Genomic DNA, 14,186 nt, shown 5'->3' with positions numbered 1-14,186 from the left:
ACTGGCTGAGAGTGAGGTCTCATCTGAAGACTCAATTGGGAAATGATCCACGTCTTGGTCCCACAGGTTGTTTTTTTTTTTTTCGTTACGCAGGCCTCTCACTATTGTGGCCTCTCCCGTTGCGGAGCACAGGCTCCGGACGCGCAGGCTCAGCGGCCATGGCCCATGGGCCCAACCGCTCCGCGGCATGTGGGATCTTCCCAGACCGGGGCACGAACCCGTGTCCCCTGCATCGGCAGGTGGACCCTCAACCACTGCGCCACCAGGGAAGCCCCCACAGGTTGTTTTTATAATTCAGTTTTTTTTGGTAGTTTTAGAATTTATGGTGACTTAGTTATTCAGTGTCAGTATGAAAGTGAATTTGCTAGGAGATCTGTTATCTATCTATCTTAATCAAGAAAGTAGCATACAGTCACTCTTAGCACATTCTTTTGGCTAGAGGCAAGTCATAGGTCCTGCTCACATGCAAAGAATAGGAATTATACAGGGCATAACACCAGAAGACTACTTAGAATTTTGTCCACCGTATTGTTCTTTCTATAGCACTCAGGGGAGGGAAAGAAATATCTTTTATCCATGCTATAGGAACAATTTTGGAGCCAAATTGGATAAACATATGAAATACACAAAAGAGGCTTTAGTTTATTGTTGTGATCCTAGGAAGGGAATAAAACTGGGTTTAAAAAAACAGGTAAAAAGGAATAGTAGGAAGTGAGAATGAGCCAAAATGAGCCATAAACACTGTCTCCAAATGGTCTAATTCTGTGCTTAAGCTACCCATAGGATTTATGTTTTTTTGTTTGCTTTTAACACATCCAATCCTTTACAGACCAAAACTTTTGTAAAAGTAAAAAACCAAAACAAAACCCCAAAAACTAAAGAAAAGAAATAAAAAATAAAACAAAGGCATATGAAATTAGTCTAATTTTTTTATATTTTATAAAAACGGTTGTAAAATTACTGTTGCATTGCTATAAAACTTTCCAAATGCTTACTTTTAATATCTGTGCTTATTCCATTGAGGACAGGTGACAGTTTGAGCACCAGCTGTGTGTGCAGTACACACTCTGAGCAGAACTGATATAATGTATTCCCACAGCATATATTCTCCTGGATATATACTATTAATTCCCTTTTCTAGATCTAAGTCCAGATCTCTTTTCTTTTTTTTTTTTTTTTTGGTTATGGAATTCTGGGTAGACAGTGTTTTTTAAAAAAAAATTTTATTTATTTATTTATTTTTGGCTGCACTGGGTCTTTGTTGCTGTGCGTGGGCTTTCTCTAGTTGAGGTGAGCGGGGGCTACTCTTCGTTGTGGTGCGTGGGCTTCTCATAGCGGGGTCTTCTTTTGTTGTGGAGCACAGGCTCTAGGCGTGTGGGCTTCAGTAGTTGTAGCATGCAGGCTCAGTAGTTGTGGCTTGCAGGCTCTAGAGCGCAGGCTCAGTAGTTGGGACGCGTGGGCTTAGTTGCTCTGTGGCATGTGGGATCTTCCTGGACCAGAGCTTGAACCCGTGTCCCCTGCATTGGCAGGCGGGTTCTTAACTACTGCGCCACCAGGGAAGCCCCCAGATCTCTTTACTGAGCTGCTTTTGTTCATTCATTCATGAATGAATTATTGAGCACTTATTGTGGGTCGGGCACCACACAGGACTAGGCAAAATGCTAAATAAATTGATCGCTTCTCTTTGCACATCTTTATCTCAGGATTCAAATGATCTCACACACAGCATGTCCAAGAATGAACTTACTATCCTACCTCTAGCCTACTACCCCTCCTGTATCTTTTAGTTTTATATTTGTCACTTCCACCCACAAGTTGCCAAAGTCAGAATGCTACTTATCTACTCCTTTCTCCCTCATATTTTCTTTCCAAAATATCAAATCCATTTACATACATCTCCAGTGCTCTCACATTTGTTCACCCACCATTTCTCATTGGGACCTCTATAGCAGTCTCCTGAGTGTTCTCCTTCATCATTCTTGCTCCTCTCCATTTAATCACCACAGTACATTTAGGGGGATCTTTCTAAACTCTAAACCTCACTGTGTCACTGCTTTGCTTAAAACTCTCAGAGGTTCCTCATAGCTTAACAATGAACCTGAAAATTTATCAAGGTCTACATGTCCTTTATGGACTGATTATGTCTTCTTCTTTTGTCTCACTTCCTCTTTGAAGCTTTACTGAAGCCCGAGGGAATTATTTACAGTTCTTAGGACTTGCCATACTGTCTCTTGCCTCAGGTCTTGGTGTTTGCTGCTGCTTCTCCCTTGACACGTCTTTCACCTGTTCTTTTATCTGGGTATTTCCTTCGACTTCAGCAATGAATTACCTTTTTCCAGAAAAACTTCCCTGCTGCATCCCCATTCCCTGTCTGTATTTACCTTTATCCGAGTGCTGTCAGATAGGGTTGTAATACAGAGAGGAGATGGCTGAAATATTTTCTCATTAGACTGAATACTTGAAGTTAGAAACTCTATCACATTTTCATTGATATTTTGAAATGGATAAATGGAAAGGATTCTAGAGAATGAGTAATTACATATATTTTGGGGACAAGCCCAACCCATTTAATGGGGCCAAATTGGCCTGTCCTTCCTCTTCTTTCTGTCACCACCCCAGTTTAAGATCTTGTCATAGCATTTCTGGAGTAATACTACAATGGTCTAATTTCCTCCTGGACTCTACTCACTTCCTTGGAATCCATTTAAATGCCTTTTCTGAGGCTTTAACTCTGGATTCAGAGATAATCAAATAAATGTTTGGTTAAATACATTTATTTTTTCAACAACAACAAAAAATTTGAGCATCTCCTCTGTGCCAGTCACTCTTCTTGATGCTTGGGCCACATCAGTGAACAAAATAGAAAAAAATAATAACTCATGCTCTTGTGGAACTTACATTTCCTTTATTACACTGCTTTTCATGAAATTTCATTTATATAGATGAAGTAGCATGATACTAGTAGAGAAAGCCATGGTTCCCCATGCATTTGCAAATGTTATGTCCACTATCCTATATCAGTTATGTATCACCACAGCAATACACTGTAACTGTGAATAAACCATCTCAAGCTTAGTGACACGAAAGAATAAACTAGTATTATTGCTCATGAGTCTGAGTCTGAGTCACCTGGACAATTCGATCTGGCACATGGACTCTTTGGGCACTTCCTATTGACCAAAGCAAATTATAAGGCTAGTCCATATTCAAGGGGTAGAGAAATAGGTTCTACCATTGGAAGGGAGGAGCTGGTCACATTGCAAAAGGCACGAGTAGGTGGTGAGGAGTTGGGAACATTTTGGCATCAATCTACCACTGTTTCTTTTTCTGCAGATTCAGCATCTGATAGAATGAATGCTTATACAGAGGTTTTTGCTTGCCAATTATTTTACACAATTATCTTATTTCTGTATATATTTCCTAACTTTCTGTGATGCATAAAACTAAAAGGTAAAACTTTAGGTTTCTGTGAGCGCCTTGAGGACAAGGAACATACCTAATCTGCCTCCTCATCTCCATGGCACATAGCACAGCACATTGTACAGAACAGACTATCAAAAACATTTGTTGAATCAGTTATTCACTGAATCACTTATATGAATCTGCAATAAAGAGCAGAGGAGTGTCATGTTGAGATGTCCTTTCACATCTACTTGGCTTAAAAGGAACATGAAAACATTGTAACTTAAAGTGCTTTCCCCATATTATTTGGATAGCTGATATACTTCCCTATTTGATGGGGAAAAAGAGCTGTAATACATTAAACTTGACTCACTAACAGTAATCTGGTGATTCTGAGAAGAAATAAGGATTGATTTCTTCAGATAGTTAAAATGCTGGCTAAAGAATAGCAACAGGGCTTCCCTGGTGGCGCAGTGATTGAGAGTCTGCCTGCCGATGCAGGGGACACGGGTTCGTGCCCCGGTCTGGGAAGATCCCACATGCCGCGGAGCGGCTGGGCCCCTGAGCCATGGCCGCTGAGCCTGCGCGTCCGGAGCTTGTGCTCCGCAATGGGAGAGGCCACAATAGTGAGAGGCCCGCGTACGCAAAAAAAAAAAAAAAAAAGTCAAGTTGAACTAGGTAGAGCTAACCCATATATTCTTGTGCTTGGGGGAAGAATGAAGGGGTGGTAAAAAAAAATTTATCAAACACTTGCCTTAGGTGAACTAAGCTAAGGATGTTAAAAAAGGTGAAACAAATCTTTCAGGAAAAGCATATAAAATACTCTCAGGAGGCCCTAACTATCTGGAGATAAGGTCCAGATTAAAAGATAAAATACAGATAAATTAGAATTTGAGGGAATGTTACTGCTAGAAAACTCTGATATTAATAAAGGAGTTTTTTTTTCTCATTTTTTCCAAGGATATTTTATTTAAATATATTCACTGAGAGAAAAATGAAAAAAAAAAGAGGAAAGCTTTTTAGCTGTATTTGCTTTTTGCATTTGTAAATGTAACTGTCAGCTTTGAAGAGTGGGAAGGAAATAAGATAGTTATGTATGTTTTAAAAAAATAACTTTAGAAGAATTGGAGAGATGAATAATTTTTAGTTAGATTTTAGTTTATTAAAGAATATTCTATTTTTAAAGGATAGGCTATATTTTCTCATATTACTTTATAAGGGAAGATTGGGATTGTTTAAATTAAGTTTGAATTTTAAGACTTTTTTTAAAGCAATTCTTATTTATTTACTTATTTACTTATTTACTTATTTTTGGCTGCGTTGGGTCTTCATTGCTGCATGTGGGCTTTCTCTAGCTATGGAGAGTGAAGGCTGCTTTTCATTGTGGTGCACGGGCTCCTCACTGAGGTGGCTTCTCTTGTTGTGGAGCATGGGCTTTAGGTGCGCAGGCTTCAGTAGTTGTGGCACGTGGGCTCAGTAGTTGTGGCTTATGGGCTTAGTTGCTCTGCAGCATGTGGGATCTTCCCGGACCAGGGCTCGAACCCATGTCTCCTGCATTGGCAGACGGATTCTTAACCACTGCACCACCAGGGAAGTCCCTAAGACTTTGTTTTAAATGAAACCAACACCTAGGTATATTAAAAAAGGAGATTAGAATCTCTTTCATGGGTAGTATAGTATAATTATTACAGAGTATTAATTTAATCAGAATAATCTCTAACATAAATGGAGTAAAATGATAATATTGATGTAAACTATTATATTCAAAGAAGTTCATCTTCCTTTTTTAATAGCATGGGCAGTCAGGTTTAGGTCTTACAATTCTAAATTTGTATTTTGATCAAGCAATCCAGATCTTATTACATTAGGCAAACACTATTCAGGAGAACAGTGGATCATGTAAATACCTTTAATATTATTCATGAATTTTTACTCCCACAGTTGGTCAGAAATATGCTACAGATATTCTCTTATGAATGACCTTATTTAACTTCTGATATTGCATTTCTGCATTTTTTCATTATAATTTAAAGAGGCTCTGATATACTTCCCTGCTACAGATTTAGTGTTATTATGTTACCACTTTTTGCTCCAGTTTTCTTAACTATGTTTCTCCTCTGTTTTTACCTTCCTGCTCTTTTTTTTCCATCCTTACAGGCCTCTTGGCACCAATTCATATCAGCATTCAGGGATGCAGGCTAAAGTTAATAAGTTTAGTGTTAGACAACACACAGACTTTAGTGTGTGTGTGTGTGTGTGTGTGTATTTTTTAATCAGCCTGTAATTTATGACTACTTCACAGTGTGTCATCCCCTGGCAGAACTGAGACCATTAATGAGCCCACACAGCTTTGCTAAGCACTACTGCTCATATGATATCTGTGGGTGTATTATTATCTCAGAAGAATGAAAAAAGAATATACAACATCGAGAACTAGACAAAACTACTTTTGTACTTCACATATTAACATATTTCCTAATCCCTATAAATAATTTTTCCACTTTAGTAAAATAATATTCAGTTAAGCTGAGCATACTTAGGCAATAGGGTCAGGAATTCGAGTAAAGATCTAAAAAATATGTAATGAAATGGATTTCCCTTTATAGTTCAGTTATCCACAATCACGTTCACTCATGCCATTCATTCATTCATTTATTCAATAAATATTTATTGAGTAGCCACAGTGTTCCAAGTACTGTTCTAAGCACTGGGGATAGAACAGTGAACATAAAACTTTTTTTTTTTATCTCTTGCAATTTATGATTTTAGTTGGGAGAAGAGAAATAGCAAATTGATCAGATGCTGATAAATGCTAAATGAAAGTAAATCAGGAGAGAGGCACACAATGACAGGTATGATTTTAGATAGTTTGGTCCTATCATTCCTGACAGGTGATATTTGATCAGAGACCTGCATGAAATATAGGAGTGAACAATGTGATTTCTGGAGGGAAGAGTGTGCTTCACAAAGCCACGTCGTTGGTGTGTTGAGAATGCCAATTTGGCTGGAGAGAATGAGTGAGGGGAGAGTGGGAGGTGAGGTAGGATGGTGGGTGTGGAGGTTGGTGTAGACCTTGTAGAGGGTAGTGGGGGTCAGTCATGCTTAGCCCTCTGAGCCATGGAAAAGGTTCTGGATTTTAGAGAGTACATTTGAAGTCATGGGATAATTTTTGAGTAGAGGAATTTCCACCATGATTTTTTTATTTTAATTTTTTTTTTACCACTTCTAAATGTGTAAATAGTAACTTCAGTAGTATCAACTATATTCACATTGCTGTGCAACACATCTCTTGCAAAACTGAAATTGTATACCCATGGAATGAACAAAAACTCCCCATTTTCCTCTCCTATCAGCCCCTGTAAACCACTATTCTACTTTCTTTTTCTATGAGTTTGATTACTTTAGAACCTCATCTAAGTGGAATTATAGAGTATTTGCCATTTTGTGATATTTATTTCACTTTTAGATGATTTATATATATGTATACACACATATATATATTTTATGTTTTTGTATTTTTCTTTCCTTTTTAAAGTATAATTTACAATGTTGTATTAGTTTCAAGTGTACAGCAAAGTGATTCAGTTATACTGACATGTATATTCTTTTTCAGACTCTTTTCCATTGTAGGTTATTACAAGATATTGAGTATAGTTTCCTTTGCTATACAGTAGGTCCTTGTTGCTTACTTATTTTATGTATAGTATTGTGTATCTCTTAATCCCAAACTCCTAATTTATCCACTCCCCCCATCCCCTTTGGTAACCATAAGTTTGTTTTCTGTGTCTGTGAGTCTGTTTTATAACTAACTTCATTTGTATCATTTTTTAAGATTCCATATATAAGCGATATCATATGGTATTTGTCTTTCTACTTCACTTAATGTGATAATCTCTAGGTCCATCCATGTTGCTGCAAATGGCATTATTTTATTCTTTTTTATAACTTAGGAATATTCCATTGTATATATCTTCTTTATCCATTCATTTGTCGATGGACATTTAGGTTGCTTCCATGTCTTGACTATTCTAAATAGTACCACTATGAACATTGGGGTGCATGTATTTTTCAAATTAGAATTTTCTCTGGATATAGGCTCAGGAGTGGGATTGCTAGATCATACGGCAGCGCTATTTTTAGTTTTTTAAGGAACCTCCATACCGTTCCCCATAGTGACTCTACCAGTATACATTACCACCAACAGTGTAGGAGAGTTCCTTTTCCTCCACACCCTCTCCAGCATTTATTATTTGTAGACTTTTTAATGATGGCCATTCTGACTGGTGTGAATTGATACCTCATTCTAATTTTGATTTGCATTTCTCTAATAATTAGCAATTTTGAGCATCTTTTCATGTGCCTGCTGGCCATCTGTATGTCTTCTTTAGAGAGGTGTTTATTTAGGTCTTCTGCCCATTTTTTGATTGCGTTGTATGTTTTTTTGATGTTAAGCTATATGAGCTGTTTGTATATTTTGTAAATTAACCCCTTATTGGTCACATCGTTTGCAAATATTTTCTCCCATTCTGAAGGTTGTCTTTTTGTTTTGTTTATGGTCTCCTTTGCTGTGCAAAAACTTTTAAATTTAATTAGGTTCCATTTATTTATTTTTGTTTTTATTTCCATTACTCTAGGAGATGGATCCAAAACAGTATTCTGCCTATGTTTTCCTCTAGGAGTTTTTTAGTATCCGGTATCCCATTTAGGTCTTTAATTTATTTTGAATTTATTTTTGTATATGGTGTTAGAGGATGTTCTAATTTCATTCTTTTACATGTAGCTGTCCAGTTTTCCCAGCACCTTTTATTTAAGAGACTTTCTTTTCTCTATTGTGTATTCTTGCCTCCTTTGTTGTAGATTAATTGACCATAAATGTATGGGTTTATTTCTGGGCTTTCTATCCTGTTCCATTGATCTATATGTCTGTTTTGTGCCAGTACCATACTGTTTTCATTACTGTAGCTTTGTAGTATAGTCTGAAGTCAGGGAGCATGATTCCTCCAGCTCTGTGCTTCTTTCTAAAGATTGTTTAGGGTATTCAGGGTCTTTTGTGTTTCCATAGAAATTAAAATTTTTTTGTTATAGTTCTGTGACAAATGCCATTGATAATTTGACAGGGATTGCATTGAATCTGTAGATTGCCTTGGGTAGTATAGTCATTTTAACAGTATTGATTCTTCCAATCCAAGAACACAGTATATCTTTCAATTTTTGTTGTCTTCAATTTCTTTGAGATGATTTTTATATTTTTACTTAATTATTATATTATTTTTATGTTATGGCTTCTGTGTGAAAGGGATATAGACTAAGAGAGGGGCAGAGGTACAAATTTTGAGGCTATTCTATAGGCTTGAGATGACTGTGCCTTGAACATGGCTGTAGCAGTAGTGATGGTAACAAGTAGATAGACTCTGAATAGATTTTTAAGGTAAAGCCAATGGGATTTGCTGATATTTACAGACATGTGACATGAGAGAAAGAGGAATAGGATATGAATCATTATATAGTGAATTTTTGAATAACTTAATCATGAATCCTTTCTCCATTATTGAGAGTAATAGTTGTAAAATCCCCTTAAATGCTTCATGCCTTCTATAATATTGTGCTGGTGCTAAACCAGCCCATTTGATGGCTCAGGATTATTGTTTTGAGCTTGAGTTTTTATATAGGTGTGGATAGTATAAAACTTAAGGTGTGGGTATGTCAGAAAGATATGGAAATCTGCCAGTAGCAAACATTTCCATGTAGAAGAAAAGAATGTCTGATTTTGACAGCAAGTTGGCTCCACCCCACAAAATATTTTGGAATTTGTCTAGTTGCTATATTGCAAACTGCTTCCTCTGTCCTCCTTGTAAGGTCTGTGCATCATTATCTGAGTGTGTGATGAGTTTGTAGAAACTTGAGACCCAGTGAAGCTAGAGAAAGTGGGGAAAACAGAGGGAAGAATCCTACTTTCCTCTTGACTTCTAGCTTAGTATAAGAGGCAAAAGGAAAAAAAGAATTCTATAGCCAGATTTTTTTGTTTAAATGTATAAGAATATTAAACATAACCATTGAGGAATATCTCTAAGTGCTTAAAAGTTATTGTTTATTATTTGAAACTATGCAATGAAAAACCAATTATATGAGGTTTGAGATTTTTAAAAAATCTGGTTATTTGTGGCATGCCACATTCTTTATGGGACCATAAGAGATGTAATGAAAATGCACCTGGCCTCAGGCTGTGCTTCTCTTCCTATTATCATCATGTCCTGTATTTTCTTGATTGACAAGAAGAGACTCAGTGTGTGTTGGGGAGCTGTATGCTGGTCATGTGTACTTTTTTTTTTTTGTAATTTAAATAAATTTTTTTGCCGGAGAAAAACATCTGAACCTCAGGTACAGTCCACAATGATCCAACAATAGTCATAACTCATTCTGGGAGTACTCTTACACAGTTTGCAGGAGAAAGTCCACATGGAGCATCAGCTGAACGTTTATCAGAATTCACAACGCCAATCTAACCTGAGTATTACACAGTACATAATGACCATGATATAATAATAAAAATACAATATCAAATACTACTTTGTGAGTTACAGCTAAAATATAAAGTATTTAGGCTCTTTTTTAAAAAATGAAAAAAAATTTCTATTATAGCTTTATTTCAAGCATTTTTTTTTTTTTAAAGAAGATGTTGGGGATAGGAGTTTATTAATTAATTGATTTATTTTTGCTGTGTTGGGTCTTCGTTTCTGTGTGAGGGCTTTCTCTAGTTGTGTCAAGCGGGGGCCACTCTTCATCGCGGTGCGCGGGCCTCTCACTATCGCGGCCTCTCTTGCTGCGGAGCACAAGCTCCAGACGCGCAGGCTCAGTAGTTGTGGCTCACGGGCCTAGTTGCTCCGTGGCATGTGGGATCCTCCCAGACCAGGGCTCCAACCTGTGTCCCCTGCATTAGCAGGCAGATTCTCAACCACTGTGCCACCAGGGAAGCCCTATTTCAAGCATTTTTAGCTAGATACAGCTTTATATATTTTCACTCAAAATAGACAGCAAAAGAATGCCTTCTTAAGTATCTGTAGATAAAATATATTACTCGTTTAAATGTTTGTACTCTGAAGCATACTTTGCCAGGTATGAGTTCAGATAAGAGTATGAAACTGTGCTGTGGCAAAATCCTGGCTGATGATCAAGACTTGGATAGTTTTCATATTTGTTTAAAAAAACTTACATCAGGGAAAAAAGAAGTGAGGACATAAAGAGAACCAACATTATTCGTTTTCAGTGAAGCAGTCTAATTCCAGAGAATGGGCTTTCCATTTTGAATTCAAGGTGTGTTGTCCCAAAGTTGAGTTCTTTTCAGCTCAAGGAGCTGCTTACGGCTGAGGCAGCACGCAATGATGAAGCGAACTGAGAGGAAAGCGTTAACTGAACTACAGAGATGGTCACTGATAAAACAAATTCCTAGAGGTCCTCGGGCCCACACAGAGGCGAAGGGCAGCCGGAACCATCAATACAGAAGAAAAATGTGCTCACTGAACTGCACACATGGAGCTTCTAAGAGGGTTAACAGTTCTTGACATAGGTTCCTGGTTGTAGTTTACAATACCTTCCTTCACCACCCTCTGTGACTGTTCTATTTCTGCTTTGTTTAACTTGATTCCCAGGATTTCAGCAGCAACTTGCTGAAAACACAGGAAGACAGAGTCTCCTGTCTTTGCTGAGACAGTGGCTACTAAAACCATTTTCCTGGCAAAACCTTAAGTGTTTTTCAGGTTTTATCATTTGCATATGCTCCAAATCAATTTTATTGCCCACCAAGGCAGCCAGTGGCCGAGTTTCTGATTCCTCCCTCACATTCCTCACCACAGAATACCAATCTTCTAAATTCTCAAAGCTTTGATAATTTGTAATATCATATACCAAGAGGGATTCCCTGTGCTCCATACATACATTTATCCAACAGCTTGCCTCCCATTGTCTGCTCTCCTATGTCCCAGACTTGAAGAGTAACATTCAAGTTTCCTGGCAACGTTATTCTTCTCAAAAAGAAATCCAGTCCTATAGTTTGTACTGTTTCCCAAAAGCTCCTTGAGCAAAACACGTAGCTAAGGAGGTCTGCCCTGAGGTGCCGCCCCCCAGCACGACGATTCTCAGTTGCTGGTCCTGGCTCCCCTCCTCAAGAGTCCGACATGGTGTCCCAGGAACCAGGCCCGCCCACCGGAACTAGGCGTGCCGCCCCTCCCTTCCCTTCCCACCCACCCCTACCCGAGGTAGAAGGAGGAAGGGAATGGGGGCGTCTCTGGGGGCAGGGGAGAGGAGGAAGGGCGGCAGGGCAGGCAGCACCCCCTGCCCCGGTGGCTCAGCGGTCGCTGGAGGGATCTGGGGAGAATCGCTCGCCGAGTGTCATCTTGCCCACCTCCCTTCCCCCTGCGCCCATGTGTACTTTTTTTTGACCATTCTTAAAGCATGTTAGACAGAGTTTTGTAATTAGCTGAAAAGGCAAGCAATTCAGTTTCACTTTGCTGAACCCAATCTGTAGGATTGACAGCATGCCTTTAATAGATTCCTTCAGTAGATAATTAGTCCAGTTTAATGCAAGTACTGCATGAATTAACATTTGCACTCGAGTATGAACATTCAGGGCTACAGTGCTTTCTGCTGTGAGTTGTTTCCCTAGAATTTGCAGGAGTGCCTATTAGGTGCTTGTAATGTATTGATTAGTACGGAATGGCACCAATTAGAGGGTGTGGGAACATCCCTGGAGTCAGAGATGATATGCTTGTTGGTGATACTTAATGCTTTTTCCTGTAAACTCTAACCCAGACAACAGATAGCCTGCTTCAGTTTTGATGTGCATTTTACTTTAAATTGCCAGGCAGAAAAGTACTAAGATTCCTGGCCTTTCCTGGAATTATGCCGTCTGTTCGCTTTTCCACTCTTCATGAGACTTTTCATCTGTAAGATTAACTCAAAAGATCATATGCTCTAGGTGTTATAAATAAATAATGGAACAAATAAAAGAATCATCGGGCCATTGAAACTTGCCTTTTGTAGTGATAAAAATTGCTTTGGCACAGCTTGCTAGTATATCAAATATTGATTCAAAATTTTATTTGCATTTATTGGGGAATTTCAGAGAACCTTATGCTATATTCAAAATCAGCTCTGAAAAAATAAAAATTTAAATGTATGTACCATTAGGATAAACCTTGTCAGGTAACTTGGAGGTGGAGGGAGGGAGGGATTGGGTAACTTAGAATAAATCAAGTTAATGTTTCTGTATGTGGATTTAAAAGAAAAATAAAATTTAATTGTTTTCTAAAAACTGAAAGAGGTGGTATAATATGGTGGTTAAGAGCATGAACTCTGAAGCCAGAATGCCTCGGTATGGACCAAGCTTTACCACTCGTTTGCTAGCTGTGTGACCTTGGGTCAGTTACCTAACCTCTCAGTTCAGTCTGTCAATAGTATGATAACAGTAGTACCCACTTTATAAGGTTGTGAGGATTAAGGGAGTTTCATATGTGAAGCACTTAGAGCAGTGCCTAGTACTATGTAAGCCCTATGTATTTGCTCTTTATATTTGCTCATTTATATATATATACACATACACATATGTATGTGTATATATATATTTATACAGTATAGATATTTTGAAATGATCTTTTCTAAAGTATATAAAACATTGACTGTAAACTTTAAATATTTCAAATAGTTCTTACTTATAAGAGGTGACAACTATTCACAGTGGGGTAAACCTTGGATCTCCTTCCCTTCCAGGATTAGCAAGTCCCTGAGCCTTGTCCTCTGCTCCTGTGCCCCGTGCAAGATTGAAAATGCGTGTTTTTGAAGTATAGTTGACTTACAATATTGCATTAGTTTCAGGTGTACAGCATAGTGATTCTGAAGGTTAATGTTAGGTCTAGCTTACAGGTAGTATGTCCATGGTCTGGAAAGCAACCAAATGATTTGAGGTGTACCCTCTCCATGATTTTCAACGTTCCAATCCTACATTTTCGTAATGCAGCAAAGGTGCACATATAGATTGTGTATGAGCACCAGCTTCCAATCTGTGTGTTGTCCTATCCAGGGTTTAGGGCATTTGGATCAAGAATTGGAAAGAATGTTGAAAACTTTCTGTCTGCTGTAATTGAAAATGCCCCCAGGCCTGCATCTCAGTAAGACAAGACCCATGCTGCTGTCAATAAAAGTGAGAGGGAAAGTAGAACCCCTCTGTGGAAAAATAAGTGGATTCCCTACACAGCAGAGATGAAGAGTTGTGTTACTGCTGGGGTAATTTAGGAATAGCCTGAAGGCCACCTATTCTTTCTTTATGGAATTTTCTTTATAGGTTTTCTAAGTGTTACGTAAATAAAAGTTGCTTAAATTGAGTTGGTAAGAGACCTCAGTTCTCAGAGTTCTAATGAACACTGTCTGCCAGTGAGAGCACAGGTGTCCTTCTTCTTATATGTTTTTTTAATTGAAGAATTCTCACTTTTTGAAACACTGCTTTTGCAGACATGAGAGCTGGGTGAGGCTATGTTCCCAATACATCTAAGAGAATTAAAGGGTGCTTTCTGATCAATACTAATAACATTAAACGGAGTTTATCTGTGGCTTTTTAAATTGGGATTCATCAGATATAGTATAATCATACCTTTTTTTTCTTTAGTAGTGCACAATGAATGCCATTGTCTTGTATCTGTAGTGAAGTCATTCATTTTAACCAGCATACTGCACATATTAAATCTAAAACTCCTGCTCCTCAGTAAAAATAGTGCCATGTTATTCAAGTATTTGTT

At 38.1% G+C, this 14,186-nt stretch overlaps 1 pseudogene; it reads right to left on the bottom strand.

The window, feature by feature from the left end:
- Positions 1-10,383: 10,383 nt before the first annotated feature.
- Positions 10,384-13,330, bottom strand: LOC137224310 (ras-related protein Rab-28 pseudogene; annotated as a pseudogene).
- Positions 13,331-14,186: the final 856 nt, after the last annotated feature.

Source organism: Pseudorca crassidens, chromosome 5, assembly GCF_039906515.1.
Source record: "Pseudorca crassidens isolate mPseCra1 chromosome 5, mPseCra1.hap1, whole genome shotgun sequence".
In the NCBI taxonomy this organism is placed as follows: Eukaryota; Metazoa; Chordata; class Mammalia; order Artiodactyla; family Delphinidae; genus Pseudorca; species Pseudorca crassidens.
Note: the sequence above shows the minus strand (reverse complement) of the source record. Positions and strands in the feature narration are given on the sequence as shown.